The sequence below is a fragment of the Erythrolamprus reginae genome, chromosome 3 (genome assembly GCF_031021105.1).
Source record: "Erythrolamprus reginae isolate rEryReg1 chromosome 3, rEryReg1.hap1, whole genome shotgun sequence".
Lineage (NCBI taxonomy): Eukaryota > Metazoa > Chordata > Lepidosauria > Squamata > Dipsadidae > Erythrolamprus > Erythrolamprus reginae.
This window is the reverse complement of record NC_091952.1, coordinates 183044868-183066833: the sequence shown is the minus strand read 5'-3', so window position 1 is coordinate 183066833 and position 21966 is coordinate 183044868. Positions and strand designations below refer to the sequence as shown.

The 21966-nt window shown below is 39.5% G+C and overlaps 1 protein-coding gene across 1 annotated transcript in view; it reads right to left on the bottom strand.

Moving 5' to 3' along the window:
* Positions 1 to 357: 357 nt before the first annotated feature.
* CDKAL1 (CDK5 regulatory subunit associated protein 1 like 1) overlaps positions 358 to 21966 on the bottom strand; it is a 652416-nt gene continuing 630807 nt past the window's right edge. The window contains exon 16 of the transcript XR_011558700.1: positions 358 to 733. The gene's annotated coding sequence lies outside the window, so the exon portion shown is untranslated. The remainder of the gene's footprint in view (positions 734 to 21966) is intronic.

Here is a 21966-nt window from a genome sequence, read left to right as displayed (position 1 = left end):
TTCTTGCCACAGTTGTTAAATGAATTGCTGCAGTTGTTAAGCTAATGTGATGGTTGTTAAGTGAATCTGACTTCCCCATAGACTTGTCAAAAGGTCACAAAAGGTGAACACATGACTCTGGGACACTGCAACCAGGGGTGGGCTGCTGCCCGGATAGGGGGGAACACAGGGGGGGGTAGTGAAAATAGAGCTCCACTCCAGAGCATCCAATTTGTACTGAAAGATGTTGAAAGGAAATGCAGGGTGACCTGCATAAGCCACACTCATAGTGTGGTAGTAAAATTTTGGTAGCCCTTCACTGTCTGCAACTAACAAATATTTATTTATTTATTCATTCATTCATTCATTCATTCATTCATTTATTGGATTTGTATGCCGCCCCTCTCCGAAGACTCGGGGCGGCTAACAGCAATAACAAGACAGCATACAATAATAATCCAATACTAAGAACAATTAAAAACCCATTATTATAAAAACCAAACATACATACAGACACACCATGCATAAAATTGTAAGGGCCTAGGGGGAAAGAGTATCTCAATTCCCCCATGCCTGGCGGCAGAGGTGGGTTTTAAGAGGCTTACGAAAGGCAAGGAGGGTGGGGGAAATTCTAATCTCTGGGGGGAGTTGGTTCCAAAGGGCCGGGGCCACCACAGAGAAGGCTCTTCCCCTGGGTCCCGCCAAGCGGCATTGTTTGGTTGATGGGACCCGGAGAAGACCCACTCTGTGGGACCTAACTGGTCGCTGGGATGAGTCAGTTGCCAAGCATTTGGTCACATAACCATGAGAATGCTGCAATAGTCATAAGTCTGTAAAATAAATCATTTTTCCAATGCTCTTGTAACCTCGAACAGTCATTAAAAGAATGTTTGTAAGTCAAAGACTACCTGTGTGCTGGATTTTGCCAGCTACTCATTTAGTAGAAGACAAATAAGTAAAGTTATTGTCAGGCCCTCTAGTTCTCCACTATTTCCACTTCTCCTTGCCTTTTATCTGAGCAGTGAGGTGTAGCCCTAAATTTTATTTTCCCAGAATATCTCCTGGGCCTAGGTGGAGTCCAAAGGCATTACTGGAAACAAATATTAAGTCTGAATTTGATGGCTTGCTTTTAACAGACTAAACAATGTCGTTTGGCGGGACCCAGGAGAAGAGCCTTCTCTGTGGCGGCCCCGACCCTCTGGAACCAGCTCCCCCCGGAGATTAGAACTGCCCCCACCCTCCTTGCCTTTCGTAAAGTTCTTAAGACCCATCTCTGCCGTCAGGCATGGGGGAACTGACACATCTCCCCCGGGCCTATACAGTTTATACATGGAATGTTTGTGTGTGTGTTTGCTTTTAATAATGGGGTTTTTAGTGTTTTTTAAATTATTAGATTTGTTTTTACATTGTTCTTGTTATTGTTGCGAGCCGCCCCGAGTCTACAGAGAGGGGCGGCATACAAATCTAATAAATAATAATAAAAAAATAAATAAAATTTTAAAAAATCAGATAATCCCAGGAAAGCATTAAATAGTACTAGTAACCCAGAGGAACAACATAGCCAAAGATTTATGAACTGATTTTCGGAGAATAAATACTTATTTAAAATGCATTTTCCAACAATACCTGTTTACTGTGAAAATACGTCCCTATAATGCCTTAACCCTATGAGCAAGATGACATGGTGAAATAATGCTACAACTACCGTATTTCAACTGTCACTTTAAAAACCATTATTACTAAAAATAAAGAAGGACACACAATCTACCAGGAAGCTGGCGTGTAAAACACCAACTGAAATTAACTGAAGTGGTTGGGAGTCTTACACAGGTCATGCAGTTCTCAGGTCACAATGAGTGTAAATTAACAACAAAGCAGCCATTCTCGATTTCATTTAACCCTTTCCTATTTAGCCAGGGTTTTCCTGGGCCACAGTCTCAAAGCTTCCCTGCTTGAGCCTGAACCCAGTGGGAAATCCAACAGCCAGTCCCAAGAGCCAGTCAAGTGGACAAAAGCCTTGGGCATCTCCAAGAGACAATTCAAAGCAGAAGAAAAGAAAGACATGGAGGTTACGCCTTCCCTTGGCTCTTCATTTTCCCACCTGAAAGCCCCCTGGGAATTTTTCAAGGCAGAAAACAAAAATTTGAATGGTTTTTATTCTTGCATCACCACCCCAACGTCTAATTAATGGGAAGGAAAAGATGATGGAAAGAATGAAAATGAAAACAGAAAAACACCTTCTACAAACACAATGTAAATTGGTTCCATGGGTTACTGTGTCCACTGCATATTTGTTGGTATTCTTCATTTATGTCAACGGGATCTAAGTACTGTATTGCCCACAAGATCATATGCTGCAACGTCCTGCCTGTCGGCGATTACTTCAGCTTCAACCACAACAACACAAGAGCACACAACAGATTTAAACTTAATATTAACCGCTCCAAACTTGACTGTAAAAAATATGACTTCAGTCGAAGCATGGAACTCATTACCAGACTCCATAGTGTCATCCCCAAACCCCCAACACTTTACCCTTAGATTATCTACGGTTGACCTATCCAGATTCCTAAGAGGTCAGTAAGGGGTGAGTACAAGTGCACTAGAGTGCCTTCCGTCCCCTGTCCTATTGCTCTCCTATATCTCCTATACCTTTCTTCTATTCCTATATCTCTTCTTCTACTCTTTCATTGATATGTTCTATTACTATATCTTCTTTTCTATTATTTCTTAGATATATTTTACTATGAGTATATCCTCTATAACCATCATGTATTTTACTATGTATATATAGATATATACCCACTAAAACCCTCATTGTGTATTGGACTAGATAGATAGATAGATAGATAGATAGATAGATAGATAGATAGATAGATAGATAGATAGATAGATAGATAGATAGATAGATAGATAGACAGACAGACAGATAGATAGATAAAGTTTGTGAATGCAAAACGATACACACAGGGATTCCTCAATTCACTGAAGCCCACTGACTTAGTGTTGTCAAAGGAAAGAAAGGGCACTTTTTAATGAATGGCGTTAAGAGTTCCTAGCATTCTGCTTCAATAAAGTCCAGGTCTTCAACATTCAGATTGCAACATTTCACGATCTTCTTTTTTTCCCCCTCCTAATGTAACATTCCATTAATATTTTGCTTACAGTGTAATTGAGTCAACAGATTGAAATGTTTATTGAAGTGTAACAACGGATTGAAATATTATTTAAAATAATAATAAAATAATGTCTCTCAAAATTAGCCACACATTAAAATATTTAATTAAGGTAATATTTTCCAAAATTAATTTATCACAGATGAAACATAAACTTTAAAGGTTTATTAAAAATATGCATTCAATTCATTCTACAGTGGAACCCCGACATAAGAGCTGCTCTACTTAAGAGCAACTCGAGATAAGAGCTGGGAGGGGAGAGATATTTTTGTTCTACTTACAAGCCCAAATTCGAGATACAAGCGCCAAGGAGCTGTCTCCTGAAGCCAAACGCTAACTTCCGCGTTCGGCTTCAGGAGACAGCTGCGAAGCGGCGCACGTGTTTTAAAAGGTTGCAGCCGGCCTGGGGGGCTCGGGGGGGTGCTTGCAGCTTTCTTTCTTGCTCTTTTTCTTTCTCTCTTTTACCTTCCCTTCCTCTGTTTCTTCTTTTCTTTCTCCTTCCCACCTTCTTCCCTCCCTCCCTCCCTTCACTCATTCCTCTCTTACTCTCCCCTTTCATAAGTTTCCTTGCTTCCTTCCTCTGTTCCTGTCCCTTCCCCCTTTCTTTCTTTCTTTCTTTCTTTCTTTCTTTCTTTCTTTCTTTCTTGCTCTTTTTCTTTCTCTCTTTTACCTTCCCTTCCTCTATTTCTTCTTTTCTTTCTCCTTCCCACCTTCTTCCCTCCCTCCCTCCCTTCACTCATTCCTCTCTTACTCTCCCCTTTCATAAGTTTCCTTGCTTCCTTCCTCTGTTCCTGTCCCTTCCCTCTTTCCTTCCTTCCTTCCCACCCTCCGTCCATTCATTCACCCATTCCTCTCTTGATCGCTTAAAGCCGGTCCCTGGTGCAAAAAGGGTTGGGGACCTCTGTCCTACAGGATTGGGTGGCAGAGAAGTTGAACATATGTAAATTTAAATGTTTAAGAAAGTTTACAAGTTAAGTGAAAGAAACTTCATTATTCATTTATATGTACATGTACATTTCTTCATTAAAAACATGTCTTTCTGCATAATTTAGACTAACTTTGTGAGTTTTTTGAGGGCTGGAACCAATTAAAATTATTTACATTAATTCCTATGGGGAAAAGTCGTTCGAGATAAGAGCTGCTCGACTTAAGAGCCCAGGTCCGGAACGAATTAAACTCGTATCTCGAGGTACCACTGTATAGTCCATTAACACTAAGGTCCTTTCTCAGAGGCCTCAATCTGAGTACTTGCAATCTTGCCTGCTAATGAAAAAATGCCCTCTTTGTTGTTAAGGAGAATAGTTAATTTTTGAATACTGAAAGGACATATGTGTGTGCAAGCACGGTTGTGCGAATGCACAGACATACGTTCATGCACAGCAGAGACCTGGAGCGACGGCATGCATGCCAGCAGAGCAGGCTCTGCTTGCCACCTCTGGCATGCGTGCAATAGGTTCACCATCACGGATCTATTAGAACGGCAGTAAACAGTAGTCTTGAACGGGTCCAAAGACGGGCTACAAGAATGGTGGAAGGTCTTAAGCATAAAACGTATCAGGAAAGACTTAATGAACTCAATCTGTATATTCTGGAGGACAGAAGGGAAAGGGGGCACATGATAGAAACATTTAAATATGTTAAAGGGTTAAATAAGTTTCAGGAGGGAAGTGTTTTTAATAGGAAAGTGAACACAAGAACAAGGGGACACAATCTGAGGTTAGTTGGGGGAAAGATCAGAAGCAATATTTATTTGTTTGTTTGTTTGTGAAACAAGTATAGTATTATAGTACATATTAACATAACATAACATAAATAGAAAGTAGTAATAGAAAGGATAATAAGACAGTACGCCCCTTACAGACCTCTTAGAAAAGGGGAGAGGTTGATTGTAGATAATGTAAGGTTGAAGATTTTGGGGTTGGGGGAAGCAACAAAAAAGTCATGTAATGAGTTCCAGGCAGTGACCACTCTATTGCTGAAATCGTATTTTCTGCAGTCAAGTTTGGAGCAATTTACATTCAGTTTGTGTCTATTACGTGCTCTTGTGTTGTTGTTGTTAAAGGTGAAGTAGTCACTGAGAAAATATTATTTTACTGAAAGAGTAGTAGATGCTTGGAACAAACTTCCAGCAGACGTGGTTGGTAAATCCACAGTAACTGAATTTACTGCCTGGGATAAACATATATCCATCCTAAGATAAAATACAGGAAATAGTATAAGGGCAGACTAGATGGACCATGAGGTCTTTTTCTGCCGTCAATCTTCTATGTTGCTATGTTTCTTCAAACAAATCTCCATCAAATAATCTTTTATGTCCCTCCAAAGAAATCAAAAATGGAAGATCATTGAAATTCACTAGAAGGGGTTTAATAAACAATGTATAGACGAAGGCTATATGAAATGTGATAAACCGAAATAATCAAGAGTAGCAGGAGAAAAGAAAGTCATTTATTGAGGAAAAGAGGGAAGAAGAGGTTTAATTTCATTTGACCTTGAATAAAAAAAATTTCTGCTATTAAATCACTAAATATTTTTATCTAGAGATGTCTTTAAAAAAAATAGTCTCTGGTTTTAATTCCTATTGCTTCATACATTTTTCCCTTAAAGATTGTATTCATGTAAAAGCAGCTCTCTTGAACTCCAAATATTTTCTAAGAGTGTTGACAGAATAATAAAATGTTCTTGATTTAACTGACAGAGCCTTACATGACTTCAAGAACTTATTTTGCACTTTTTCTTTTTTTCTAAACAAGCTATAAATTAGGTCCCTATAGCACTATGCTGCTTTACCAAACATAGCATAGTTCAGTAGTTCCCAATACTAATTGGAAGAGAAATTACCAGTGAGGCCCACTTAAACTAAATATGAAGTTTTTCCTCCCCTTTAAAGCTTTGAACTGTGGGGAAAAACCTCTCAGGGTTCCTGCTCAATAAAACACTGGTTCTTAAATAATGTCCACAGGACCAGTGCTGTCTATCACAAACTGCAATGGCCTCATACATGTAAAGAAATTATCACATAAATGCTAAAGTGACCTGCCTGTACATTTTACTGTACACACTGTAAGCAGAATCATTTACCTGAGGACCTGACTCACCTGTTGCTATTTGTCTCTCCTGTGAACATCCATGCCTACGACTTTAATCCCATATGGGAGAAACTGATTTAATTTCCTCCATGTATTCTATTCATGCTTTTTAAAAAGAACTTCGCTATTCAGACACCGTGGAATTATTAATAGCTCCATGAAACTGCTTTGAGAATTGATCTGATGGTAGGGATGAGCTATTATTAATATCCTGATGATGATATTCAGTTGTATATCACAATTCCAGAACAAGCTGGAGACACGTTCAAAACCTGAGGTGGGATTCTACCAGTCTACACCGGTTTGCTAGAACTGGTTGTCAGAAAAATTCTACTTTTGTTTTCTCCCACTTCACAGGGTTAAACAACATTCTGGTATTGTTTCCATAGCTTAATCCAGAGATGGTGAACTCTTTTTTTGTACATGTGCCAAAAAGGGGGGGAAACAAAGGGGGGTCCTGCACTTGTGTGCTCATACCCATAATTTTCCATACGGTGCACATAGGAATGGGGTGGCGCAGCAGGTAGAGTACTGTACTGCAGGCCACTGAAGCTAACTTGTAGATCTGAAGGTCAGAGGTTCAAATCTCATCACCGGCTCAAGGTTGACTCAGCCTTCCGTCCTTCCGAGGTGGGTAAAATGAGGACCCGGATTGTGGGGGCAATAGCCTAGCTCTGTTTAAAAAGTGCTATTGCTAACATGATGTAAGCCGCCCTGAGTCTAAGGAGAAGGGCGGCATAAAAATCAATCAAACAAACAAACAAATAAATAAATAAACAAATAAACAAACAAACAAACTACTCAGAAGATTGAAAAAGTGATTTTTGACTGCTCCTCGCACTTACAACTGTCCTCACATTTTACGTTCTGTGCTCTATCTGGTCAGTGTGGTGAAGAGAAGCACCATAGTTATGAAATGACACGGTTGTTAAGAATGTTGCAACGGGCATAATGGGAGGACAGGTTGAAAGTGTGAGGAAAGGTAATAAGTGCAAGGAACGGTCATAAGTGTAAAGAACTGTCATCATTCAATCTTTTTCAGCCCTCTGAGTAGTCCCTATGCACATAGCCACATTCACCTGGTCACATGACCAGCTAGCCAAGCCTATCCGGTCACATGACCAGCTAGCCACGCCAACCCAGTCACAGGACCAGCTAGCCACACCCCCAATAAGCCACACCCACAGAACCAGTTGTTTATAAAAAATTGAATCCCACCATTGGTCGAAAACTAGAGTCAATGTCTAAAGCTGTGAAGGTGAATGTATGGCATGCATGTCACAAGGAGCAATATCGGAGGGCACGTGAGACATTGCCCTATGTCAGTTTCAGTGTGCATGCATGCACTGGCCAGCTAATTTTCAGCCTTGGAAAAGGCCATTTCCCTCTCTGGATGCTCCAGAGAATCTTCCCTGAAGCCCCGAAGTGCAAAACAACCCCACTGAACAGACAAACAGGAAGTTCAAAGAACGCACTTCTGTTTTGCCCATTGTGCTGTTTTTTGCACTCTGGAGGGTTCAGGGAAGCTTCCTGAAGCCCCGGAGTGCAAAAAACAGCCCAACTGCCAAACCAGAAGTCTGTTTTTCTGAACTTCTAGTTTGCCTGTTGGTTGTTTTTTCACATTTCAGCCTTCAGTGAGGCCTGTGCGCATGAAATTCAGTTGTTATGTTGTCCAACTTCATGTATGTATATACTGTATGTGTTATACAATTGATGATGCTTTATTTATAAAAGGGTTCTGAGAGTCTTTATTTCTGAAATGGAAAACAAGTTGTCAAGTTTATTTTACTAGTTACGCACAGCCCAAAATTTTGCAATTGGTGTGATCTTTAAAATCAATTAAATGCACTGTGTGTGGCAGCTTAAATGCAATAGTTGTTTTCCAAGGTAGTTTTTATTTATCTGATATTTAAAAGGACATATCTCAGCTTTAAAATACTGACCCCATTTTTCATTTAGTCTTTTTCAGTTTTAAATTAAAATATAATCCTCTTCTCCATTTTATCATACTTTTCTAAAACAGATTAATCTAAACAAAAACAGTAAGCAGTAAATAATAAAAACTGTATAAACATTCCTACAGTATTTATAGATTGGAAAAAGAACTTAAGAAAACAAGAGTTCACATTCAAAGTTTATTTTGAATTTGATCTACTCTCCAGAAAATCAAAACAAGCTTGAAGGTCTTTCATACTCTTTCATATGTACATGCAAATATGTACTGTACACATTTAAATATATATACACACTTGCCAAATCTTGCGAAATACTTAAATGATTTTAATGTACCATTGCTCTTCCCTGAATTCTTTTTATTTCTGGTTTTCAGCTTTATGCCTCTTATAATCTTAATATTTTCAACAAAAATATTATTTTGTACATTTTAATAGATTTTAGCCTATTTGCAAATGAAATAAATATATGTCTCCCAGAATAATGTTGCAGGATCCAATCTGAGTCAGTCATCCTGACTAAAAGTTTATTCTTCCAAGCTTTCAGGATCGTGTGGAGTCCATCATCAGGGACCAACTCTGGAACCAACTCCCCCCAGAGAGCCGCACCACCCCCACTTTCCTCGCCTTTCGGAAGGCGTTAAAGACACATCTGTGCTGGCAGGCCTGCGAACTGTGAGCGATAGTTTCTCTCTGTTCATTAGCATGAAAGAAGGATGATTGGTGGTTTTTATTGTGGTTTTTTATTTATTGGTGTTGTAGTTGGCTCTGGCCCAGCTCCTGCCCCAGGAATGTGGAGGTGGAGGCAGGGGAAACGTCAACATGTCCTAGGCCTGTTTTATTGCCGGCAGAGTCAGGGAGTGCAGTTTCCTCGGACGAAGAAGGTGGGGGTGACTTGGAAGAGGGGGGCTTGGCACACAGCCCAGGAAGCCAATCACCATTATCTTTGGTCGATTCGGATGACGAAGTTATTAGACCCATGCAGGGGCAGAATTATGCATCGAAAAAACCAATTGAGGAAATATTACAGGAGATAAGAGAGGCCACCTGTGTTTGGGTGGGGCTCCAGTAATTAGAGCTGCTGCTATAAATAGCAGCGTGCTAGTTTGGCCGTTGTGGAAGATTATCTGATCGCAGTTCTTCAGGATCGTGCCTCGCTGTTTCTGAACTTTGTTTGTGGATTTTTCATGCCTTTGACACCAAAGCAGAGTAAAAGTGTGTGTGTGTTTCACTTCCTGGGAAGGAGGGCTGTGATGTTTCTTCACAGCTAATAGCTAAGTACTTAAGGACTGATTAAGGGAATTGTACAGCCTACAAGGTTGTTTTGGGGAAGAGTGCTCTTTGCAATACAAAAAGGGTGCTTTGTTTCTTTTGAATTTTGTGATAAAGGACATTGTTTTGAATTTTCAAATGTGTGTGTGTGTCTGAAATTTGTACTCGTGAATTTTTGGGAGGCTTCTACCAGAGAGCCCGGCAGAACAATTTGTAATGTTTTAAATTATATTTAAAATATTCATATTCAAATATTCTATTCATATGCACAGAAGCATCCCGGACAGGTGGGTGGAGCATCCTGGGTGGGTGGGTGAAGCATCCTGCCACTGGTGCTACCAGTTCTAAAAACCGGTCCAACCCGGGAGCAACCCACCGCTGGAATAGAAGCCCCCTATAGCCCAATCTATAAAGTCTTAATCCTGCTGGATTTAGGTAAAGTTGTTAAAATATGTCTGTTCCAAAAGGCCGTGGGAATGGACATAATAAAAACCTGTTTCCTATTGCAATACTGTTACAGGTACCAATAATTGCCTTTTAACAACAACAATTGGAACAAGCAGCTTTATAAAGAAAAAGTTTGTGATCATTCCTCAAATTTACAACTATCACAGCATTCCCATCACACAATCACCATTCGGGCACTTTGCAACACAGGAACAATCTTGTGTTTCAAAATGTTTTACAAATAAGTCATAGCAAGTACTAAGCAATCTTCTCCACCCCCCTAAACATAATAAAAGCCTCTTATAAAACAGAACAACTGTATTAATAAAAGCAATACTGATAGGAACGACTTTTTTCCTGCCATCAATCCTAGAGAATACTCTCCAAGTCTAATATGGCTGAATCATGGTATTTTTTGTCATTACTATACCAGCCATTTTCTTTTCTGATTCATTGCCACCAGGTCCTTCATCATAAGATCAATCTTGCTTAAGAATTCCCATCATATGAATTTTCTAAACCATTTCCCCACTAAGAGATCAACTACTATGTCAACATGTGAAAGAAAACGTTATAATGCCATCAAAGCCGAAAGGATCCATAAACAACTTCCCACAGCAAAACACACTATGAAGTCTTCACACTTTGCAAATATTTGAGATGCCAAAATATTTCTACCTGGAATTGCATTCAATATCTGGGTCTCCATTTAGCAAGGAGAGTAGAGGTCTTTATGGGCTGTGGTGGCTATGAAGACCGAGATGAGCCCATAGGAAAGTCTTAACAGAGTCATAAAAATCCCTCAAACATATCACCCTGTAGCACCTCGAAATCTGCTTAAGACGCAGCATAAATTGTTCTGCTGAAACAGATCTTATTTGAAGCATTATTGTTTGCTAGTTTTATACACGTACATTCGGTACCCTGTATGTAGATAGATATATTAAAATATCCATGCCTCAGAAAAATAGCACTCTCTAGAAATAATTAACTGAACTGAACCTACCTTTTGGGTAAAACAATACATGCAGGAGTGGGCAGCAGGCAGGATGGGGTGGAACACAGTTCCACTGGCAGAAATGAAGATGCGTGCACAGCTCCAGCTGATTGCGGCTGTCACTTCCTGGATTACTGGTCTCAGTTCTGCTCTCCTTTTTTCCCCTGCTGCTGCTGCTGTGTCTGAGTTCCTTGCTTTTTTCCTCTTTCCTCCTTCCTGGCCTCGGACAAGCTTCCCTCTCTCCTGCCCGGCTCCCCTCCAGCCTCACATGGCCACCTCCCACCTGAGCTGCAAGCAGAAGGTGTGGGTGAAAGTGGAGCTGGCAGCATTTATGCTTCTGGCAGCACCTGTTCGGTTAGTTACCCAGCCTGGGGTGGGGGGGGGACCCAGGAAGGAGAACACGGGAAACACAAAGCAAATTGTCACCCCAGCAAGCGACACTGGTACGTTTGTAAGTCAAGGACTTAACAGTTCTCTTGAACGATGATGATCATTCAAGCCACTCCCACCTGGTCACATGGCCAGCAAGCCACTCCTTCTCAGTCACATAGCCATTAAGCCACACCCACAAAATAAGCCACACCCACAGTGTGGCAGTAAAAGTTTTGGCTGCCCATTACTGAATACAAGTCATGGTGGATATGATGTCAGGCACAAAGCATTAGTAATAAATGTTAAGTTGCAAATCAGAAGATTTATTGCTCAAGTCTATATTTATAAAAAATTAAAGTGGCTAAATTGGCATCAGATAAGGTTCAACAGAATTCAAAAGAAGTTGGATTTGGATCATTGGTCTCACCGTAAGGACTCTAGGCCCATGATGGTGAACCTATGGCAGGGGTGGGTACTGGTTTTCTTTGCTACCGGTTCACTCAGTGTCAAGCTAAGGGTGGGCGTGCATGCACAGTGCTAAAAAACCCAGCTTATGTGCACGTGCAGCGCCTACAGCACCACTGAGAGTCAGTTTGGGGCATGGCAGGCTGGGTCACTGCAGGTTCCAGCGATCCAGGCTGCCAAGTTACACTGGGGGAGGGGCATGGAGGGCGGGGCATGGGGGGCGGGGCATGGGGGGCATTGTATTATAGGTGTGGGCATGTGTGCATGCAGTAGCCTGTGCAGATGCTTTTAGCACCCAAGGGGAAAAAGGTTCACCATCACTGCTCCAAGACACATTTAACTCTGCTCCTCATTTAACTTCTGCCTGTTCTCCTTCATCTGTCTACTTACAAAACATTAATTTGCCAGAGGACAAAACTTTTTCTATCACTGTTTACCATTTAATGATAAAATGCTTTGTACCATGTTGTGGTTGGCTCTGCCCAGCTCCTGCCCCAAGGAACGTGGAGGTAGATGCAGGGGAAACATCAACATGTCATAGGCCTGTTCTATTGCCGACAGAGTCAGGTTGTGCAGTTTCCTCGGACGAAGAAGAAGGTGGGGGTGACTTGGAAGAGGGGGGCTTGGCACACAGCCCAGGGGGCCAATCTCCATTATCTTTGGTTGATTCGGATGAGGAAGTATTAGACCCACGCAGAATTATGCATAGAAGAGACCAATTGCAGAAATATTACAGGAGATAAGAGAGGCCACCTGTGTTTGGGTGGGGCTCCAGTAATTAGAGCTGCTGATATAAATAGCAGCGTGTTGGTTTGGCCATTGTGGAAGATTATCTGATCGTTGTTCTTCAGGACCGTGCCTTGCTGTTTGCGGACTTTGTTTGTTGATTTTTCACGACTTTGAAACCAAAGCAGAGCAAAGTGTGTGTGTTTCACTTCGTGGAAGAAGAAGGGCTGTGACGTTTCTTCACAGCTGCTAGCTAAATACTTAAAGACTGATTAAGAGGATTGTACAGACTACCAGGTTGTTTTGGGACGAGTGCTCTTTGCAATACAAAAAGGGTGCTTTGTTTCGTTTGAATTTTTGTGATAAAGAACATGGTTTTTGAACTTTCAAGCATGTGTGTCTGAAATTTGTACCCTTGAATTTTCGGGAGACTCATACCATAGAGTCAGGCAGAACATATCATTGCCACTATGTATTGCGTGGGGGAGGGGAAAGCATTGTTGATGGTGAGAATATTTTCAAACAAAATTCTGGTGGCAATTTGAACTTTTTAATAATATATGTTTATGTGTATCGTTCATAAAACTATGCAAAAACACAGTATGGTTTTAATTTTGCTGCAGTAGTATCATCTACCTTCCGAAATCAGGTTAACCCAGGGATAGGTTGCTACCGGTGTGATAGGCGGACTGAGCACTGGTAACGGCCACCAGATTGTGCAATTTGCACACAACTGCTCCGCTGCCAATCCTGGGTGCCGCCATATTTTTTCTTTCATATTTTCATATTTTTTGCTTCCTGTGCATGCGTAGAAGCAAAATCTTGTGAAGGGACGCTCGTGTGGGTGAGATTTCAGCAATTTTTTGCTTCCGCACATGCACAGAAGCAAAAAAAATCACCAAAATCACACACACGTGCACGTCCAAGATTTTGCAATGTTTTTGCTTCATGAGCATGCACAGAAGCAAAATCACGCTGGGGACACGCGTCTGTGCGAGATGACCCAAGCTGTGCACACAGCGCACTGGAAGTGGCCAGTAACAGCAATACGCCCCTGGGTTAACCCATAGTTTGTTTCAACATGTTTTATTGAACAAATCACAAATAGCTAAGTTCTGTTATTCTGTTTAATAGCATGCTTGCACTGTCTTGCTGAAAGAGGCCCTTATTACATAGTGGAAGAGGAGGCAAATACAAAGACACTCCCCTTCCACCAATGAGTAACTTTTTGATGACACTAGGGGGCATGTGCTCTGCTAGCCTATATATACAGATATATAGGCTAGCAGAGCACATATACAGTAATCCGCCGCTACTTCGCGGTTCATCTTTCGCGGATTCGCTACTTCACGGTAGCTTAAATCCATTAAATCCATTTAAAATTTTAAATCCATTAAAAATTCATACAATTCTTCTACAGTACTACTATTAAAGAAACTGGTAGGATATCACATGTCGTTCCAGCTGAGAAACATTATAGAATCCATTATAGCATCCTTCAACAAATTAACCCACCAATACAAAAACTGACTGTAATGTTGGAAATCAGTATCTGTTAATAATCTTTTTATAAAATTCAGCTGTAGGGGATTGTATTCTTACTTAATACACTTATTATTATTATTATTATTATTATTAATTGGATTTGTATGCCGCCCCTCTCCGGAGACTCGGGGCGGCTCACAGCAATAATAAGACAGCGTACAATAATAATCCTTAATGCAGAAGGTGGGTTTTAAAAGTTCAAATACTCGTTAAATACATTAAAAAATATATTTCCTCTACTTCACGGAGGTTCATTTTCCACGGGTGGTCTTGGAACGCACCCCCCGTGAAATCAAGGGATCACTGTATACCTGTATTGTCAGGTTCAAGGAAATCATTGGAAGAAAAAACTCAGAAGCATCTACACTCAAGGTCTTTTAATTTTCCAACTCCTGGCACTCACCAACCATCATTGCATGAATGAGAACTTTGTCAGCAGCAATTATCTGATGGCCCCGCCCCCTATTTAACATGTAGCGCGCCCCACCACGCAACTTCAGATCGTGCAGAATGCAGCTGCGAGAGCAATCATGGGCTTCCCAAGGTATGCCAATGTTACACCAACACTCCGCAGTCTGCATTGGTTGCCGATCAATTTCCGGTCACAATTCAAAGTGTTGGTTATGACCTATAAAGCCCTTCATGGCACCGGACCAGATTATCTCAGGGACCGCCTTCTGCCGCACGAATCCCAGCAACCAATTAGGTCCCACAGAGTTGGCCTTCTCTAGGTCCCGTCAACTAAACAATGTCGTTTGGTGGGTCCCAGGGGAAGAGCCTTCTTTGTGGTGGCCCTGACCCTCTGGAACCAGCTCCCCCATGAGATTAGAACTGCCCCCACCCTCCTTGCCTTTCGTAAACTCCTTAAAATCCACCACTGCCGTCAGGCATGGGAGAACTGATATAACTTCCCCAGGCCTATATTGTTTTATGTATGGTATGTTGTGTTCATGTTTTTTAAATTATGGGTTTTTAGTTTTAATTATTAGATTTGTATTCTACATTGTTTTTTCTATTACTGTTGTGAGCCGCCCCGAGTCTATGGAGAGGGTCGGCATACAAATTAGTTAATTAAATAATTAATTAATTAAATAAATAAATAAATAACTCCACCCTTTCCCGGCATTTCTTGCTTCAAGCTAGGATCGCACAGCTGCTCAGTGCATGCGCCCAACAACTCCCACTAGCCAGCTAGGCATTGTAAACACAATCAGCAGTCTTTGTGAGGTTCCCCGCAGCAGCACAAACTTCCCTCTGCCTGAATGGCAACCCCAAAAGATGTGGCTGACACATATCACATTACATCATAAACTGTACGTGAACTGCTACAGCTGGTTATATACCAAAGCGAACCAAATGCATGTTATGGCTTAGACCGAGGTGAAATTAAAACTTTTCTTCTACTGGGCGTGGCTCGGTGGGCGTGGCAGGGCAAGCATACTGCAAAATTGTCACGCTGAATATTGCCAGCCCCAGAGACATTTAGTAATTAAAGAGTTAACTGTGTGTGTGCCTTACTAAGACCCTCCTATTATGATGTAATATCCTGCCAAATCTCACATCACTTCCTTCTTCTTCCTCATTGTTCTCTCTTCTTTTTCTGTCCACCATCATGTAAGACATGTTTGTTATGTTGTCCATCGAGACATGTTTTATTTTCTGTTTTATAATGAAGAAATCTTGGTTTTGAACAAATGAATAAGGTTTCTATCTATCGCCTCCGCGGGGTTAAGGTTTTAACGGACTTTAATTACTTACAAACCGTGACAAAAATCCCCATTCCCTCCCAACTCCTGGGGTAAGGTTACAGTATTGCAAAATTCATTCCAGTCCCACTCCAGGGTCAGCCAGAGGTGGCATTTACTGGTTCTCTGAACGACTCAAAATTTCAGCTACCAGTTCTCCAGAACCTATGGAATTTCACCCCTGGCTTAGACCAATGTGTTAACTGAATCAAAGTGAGAGAAACATCTGAGAAACCTGAACAAGAAGCATCATACCCTGTCCTTGAATAGCCTAGGATGGGTTGCCACTGAGATTATTCATTTGTTTGATTTACCAGCCTTGGCTAAGGTCAATGAAGGATGAGGAAAGTAATTATTTTAGGCTTCAAAGGAAGCAATAAAGGCAACTGTCAGCAGCAAACAGGGATATTGCTGTTAAATGGATAGCTAGTCTAAGCATGATACAGGCTGCTGCTTTCATTTGCATGAGCTTGCCTTCATCATCATTAACTGACATGTATGCATAGAGTAATTCAGAATATCCTAAAAGACTCCGGGATCCAAACAAATGAAAAACCAGCCTCAGTTATCTCCAAATAAAGACCAAGACTTTGACACACATATTTTATGTGATTCCATTTAGTTTTAGTTTCCATGAAGCAAAAGAAATATAGCCGGCTTCATTGCAATATCAGATAAATGGATAATAATATTTTTTTTTAATCAAAAGCAGAAAGAAGAAAGCTAACTTGTCGTGCTTCATGACTTGGGTCACATGCTAGTTAACTGCAATAGCAAAAAATAATTTGTCAACCATCTCTTTTAACAGAAACTGTTTCTGGAATATAAAATGTTCAGACAGAGAAGCAAAGCATAATGAATTTGTATGAAAAGTGTTATGATGTGTTTGGCTCTTTGAACTCCTAAATCATTTTTATGAATCTCTTGAGCAAACTGACTTTAAATATTGGCAAAGATATGCTGGTATGTACAAGAGGCCTTTGTACATAATTTTTTAAAAATATTCCAGCTACATGCCTGTACACACATATGCTGTTAAAAACTATTTTGTTAATACTCTAGCTGCATATATGTGCCCTTGCACACCATTAAAAATATTTTAACCTTGCAACTTGTACTCTTCCCACGCAAAATATGCAGAACCCCTGTGTGTAACACAATTAGCATTGTTGGTTGTAGGGTCTTTGAATTCAGATTAGCAAATACATGTGATTGAAACTTCTAAAACTTCTAAGCTTCTAAAATTCTTGTTCTTTTCTTCCACCTCAAAACCACACTATTGTAATTTTTAAAATAGACGATGTTACATTCCTTCTGTTATCTTTCTATCCATGAACTTCCTTTAAGTTTTTCTCATATTGTCCCTTTAAGCTAAAGAGAAAATATGGATCATCTCTTTAGTGACCTCTGAAATAACTGTTAACTTTTTTTTTGCAGTTGCAACAGTAGAAAAAATAGGAAATAATTTGTTATCTTTATCAAAACCAAATAGACTGTAGAAGTTTTGTTGTTGTTTTAAAAAATTCATTGGTACAATGGATGACACAGTTTCTGGTCAATGTTAACAAACTAGGAGAGGTTAATATCAAGATAATCAGAATTGCAGAAAAAACACTTGCTACCAAACTGCCTTCCATTTAGGACCTTTATACTGCACGAGTCAAAAAGAGAACAGTGAAAATATTTACTGATACCTCACATCCTGGACATAAACTGTTTCGACTCCTACCCTCAAAACGTTGCTACAGAGCACTGTACACCAGAACAACTAGACACAAGAACATTTTTCCCCAAACACCATTACTCTGCTAAACAAATAATTCCCTCAACACTGTCAAACTATTTCCTAAGTCTGTACTACTATTAATCTTCTCATCGTTCCTATCACCCATCTCCTTCCACAAATGGCTGTATGACTGTAACTTTGTTGCTTGTATCCTTAAAATTTATATTGACTGGTTCCTAATATAATTTGATTGCTTATTTGTATCAGGACTATAGTTAAGTGTTGTACCTCATGATTCTTGATACATGTATCTTTTCTTTTATTCAATTTTCATTTCATTTCATTTCATTTTATTGGATTTGTATGCCGCCCTTCTCCGTAGACTCGGGGCGGCTAACAACAGTGGTAAAAACAACATGCGACAATCCAATACTAAAGAAGCTAAAAACCCTTATTTTAAAACCAATCATACATACAAACGTACCATACATAAATTGTGGAAGCCTAGGGGGAAAGAATATCTTAATTCCCCCATGCCTGACGACAGAGGTGGGTTTTAAGAAGCTTGCGAAAGGCAAGAAGGGTGGGGGCTATTCTAATCTCTGGGGGGAGTTGGTTCCAGAGGGCTGGGGCCGCCACAGAGAAGGCTCTTCCCCTGGGTCCCGCCAAACGACATTGTTTAGTTGACAGGACCCAGAGAAGGCCCACTCTGTGGGAACTAATTGGTCGCTGGGATTCGTGGGATTATGTACACTGAGCGCATGTACACCAACACTTGGCCAATAAAATTTATTCTATTCTATTCTAAGAAACTTTCAAGGAGATTCACTGTCATCACTATTGTATCACTACATTTATTGTCAATAATATCGAACAAGTCAGGTCATGGCTATCAATCATCAAAAACATCTGCCAATCTACCCCACCTCCTTTACATAGATGATCTGAAACTGTATGGAAAAGCACTACCTGAAACAGTACTGCTGGTCAAAGTTGTCCATACATACAGTAAAGATATTGCAATGAAGTTTGGACTGGACAATTCCCCCTTTCCACCAACCAGGGAAAAAATAATTCCACCTGAACTAATTCAGGTGCTCTAGGGAAATACCATGAAAAGCGCAGATGAAAATGATCCCTAGAAATATCTTCAACCCTGAAGAAGGTTTGACATGAATAATAAAGGGAGTGAAGAAGATCTTAAAGTCCAAATTCAGTGGAAGAAATACTATCAAGGCAATTATGACCTGGACAATTCCAGTCATTAAGTATACAGCTGGAATTATAGACTGGACTCAAGCAGAACTAAAAGCCCAGATTGGAAGACCAGAAAAATAGTAACAATGAACCATGCTCTTCATCCAAGCAACAATGTTGATTCTACTTATCCAGGAGTGACGTGGCCATGGAATATTGCAAGTACATCACCAAATGAAGAGTCAAGGCCAAGTATTACATGGCCAGTACATTTAAACAAACCAACTAGCAGGGAAAACAAATAACAAAATCTGCCAATGGCTAAGAGCGGCACAGCTGATGAGAGACAGAGGGGCTAATTCTGGCTGCATATGATCAGGAATAAATGCATTTAGAGCCAGAATTGAGTAGACATCAACTCACAGCAAATGTCACCAAATGTCACACCTCTGCAAAGAAGCTGAAGAAACCAGTGGACCGCTTAGTTAGCTGCTGCAGGACTGACTGCAAACAATAGCATGACAAAGTAGCAACAATGATGGAATATCCGCAAGAAATATCATTTGCTTTCAAGCAAAAACTGATAGGCTCACAAAGTAGAGAAAGTAATTGAAAATGAATAAGTGAAAATGCTCTGGAAGTTTAGAATTCAGATAGACAACCCTCTGTCACACAACAACCTCAGACGCAACAACTGTTGATAAGAAACAAAAACCCCAAAAGTCTGGATAGTGAACATGGAAGCACAGGGAGACAGTAGAAGAAAAGAGAAAGAACTGGGGAAAATAACAAAATATAAAGTCCTGCAAATGGAATCACTATTTCAAAAGAAACTAGGTTCAATGCCAAAAAAACCTGGATCATTTCTTGAACACCATCAGCATTGACAATTGCATAAGGCGGCTTTACTTGGAAGAGCTTATATCATGTGGCTATACCTTTAATAGCATCAAACAATAGCATTTGCCTATCCGGAGTACTTGGGAATTACTTATTAGGTGGATAAAAATGTGAAATCTCATCTAAATATGCAATCCACTATAACAATATTACTCCCCATACATTCAAAAATTCATATAAGAACATCCACTTTTCTTCAGATTATATTTAGTTCTACCAGAATTTTTTTTTTAAAACCATGTTTTATAGATGGCATCTTCCACCATATAGAATTTCTAAAATGTTTCCGTCTGTATCACCTATATGTTGGAAATGTAAAAAAGAAATTGGTACATATTATCATGTGTGGTGGACATGTCCCGAGACAAAAATATTTTGGAACAAAGTAGAGAATTGGATAAATGAAATAACAAAGGAGAAGATTAAAAAATCTCCTGAATTGTTTTTATTGGGTATTTCAAATACAAAGTATAAAAAAGAAATTTATTATCTAATAATACATATATTGGTTGTGGCACGAATAGTATTTGCACAGAAATGAAAAGAAAATACAATACCAAAAGATACTGAAGTATTTAAAAAAATTATAGAATGTGCAGAATTAGATATGATGACTAAATGTTTAAATAATCAAACTGAAACAGAATATTATAAAATACGGGATAAAGTATAAGCATAGAATATTTTAAAATATTAAAAAAAGTTTAATTAATAAGTTTAATATTGAAAATATAGAGTTAAAATTAACAAGAATGTAACTTACATGTATGACATTTCTGCTTTGATCTGATCATAGTTAGGATTTTTTATATTTTATATTTTATATTAATATTTTATATTTTTGTATTAGTTAGACTTCTACGACAAGAGGAGCAATGGTAGCTCCTTAAATGTTTATTGTTGTATGTCCTTGTTTGTCTTTTTTAAAAAATTCAATTTAAAAAATTTGGAAAAAAAAACAAACAATAGCATTTGCCTATCCGGGGTGCTTGGGAATTACTTGTTAGGTGGATAAAAATGTGAAATCTAATCTAAATATGCAATCCACTATAACAATATTAATTCTCCACATCCAAAAATTCATATAAGAACATCCACTTTTCTTCAGATTATCTTTAGTTCTACCAGAATTTTTTTTAAAAAAACAATTGCATAAGAAGCATTTTTACTTGTTCCAAATAGCCAAACAAGGTTGGACTTAGGTAATTATTGTAGAGCTCCAACATGCATCAAAACCAGGAAAATTGAAAACCACCATGTACTCCAGAAGATGAAAAGACAAGTCACTTCCATATTGCTCCCAAGAATAATACAAACTCCATGAAACTTACATGGAATATACGAAGTCCATGAAGCCCCTAGGTGTCTAGTTCACAACCAATTTTCTTTTATCTCTTATTTCTTGTTTCTTTGGTAATACCAAGAATTGTAGCCATTAGGAATCTTGTATTTGTCTATCCTCAGCTTCGAACATGCTAGAGAGCCCTGTGGGAGCTTTAGAATAGAATAGAATAGAATAGAATTTTATTGGCCAAGTGTGATTGGACACACAAGGAATTTGTCTTGGTGCAGATGCTCTCAGCGTACATAAAATAAAATATACATTTGTCAAGAATCATGTGGTACGACACTTAATGATTGTCATAGGGGTCAAATAAGCAATGAAGAAGCAATATTAATAAAAATCTTAGGATATACGCAACAAGTTACAGTCATACAGTCAACATGGGAGGAAATGGGTGATAGGAATGATGAGAAAAACTAGTAGAATAGAAGTGCAGATTTAGTAGAAAGTCTGACAGTGTTGAGGGACTTATTTGTTTAGTAGAGTGATGGCGTTCGGAAAAAAACTGTTCTTGTGTCTAGTTGTCTTGGTGTGCAGTACTCTGTAGCGATGTTTTGAGGATAGGGCCAGGTAATTTGAAGTGTGTGTGTGTGTGTGTGTGTACATACCTTCAAGTCAGTGTTGACTCTTGGCAACTGACTGGACAAGTCCATGTGATCTTCTTGGCCAAATTTTGGAAGTGATTTTCAATTGCACCCCTTCATAACACTGAAAGGAAGTGATTGGTCCAAGGTGACCAAGGTGTTTGTCTCTAAGGCAAGACCTGAATTCAGTCTCCCAGGTTTCTAAATCTGATGCCTAAACCATTGCATCAATGTGATAAATTTTATTATCTGTCTGATGATGTCCAGGCATATAAGCATTTAAGTTTTTAAAGGATGTTTTAGCAATAAAGAAACAATTGGATTTGACAGAAATTGGTAAGTTGCTCTGCTGGTTTTTGTTTTTTGTTTTCTATTTCTTAGCCCATCCAACTATGTTTTTCTCCTTACTATTTTCCAACTTTGGCTATTCAGTCTCCAATCCAGATTGC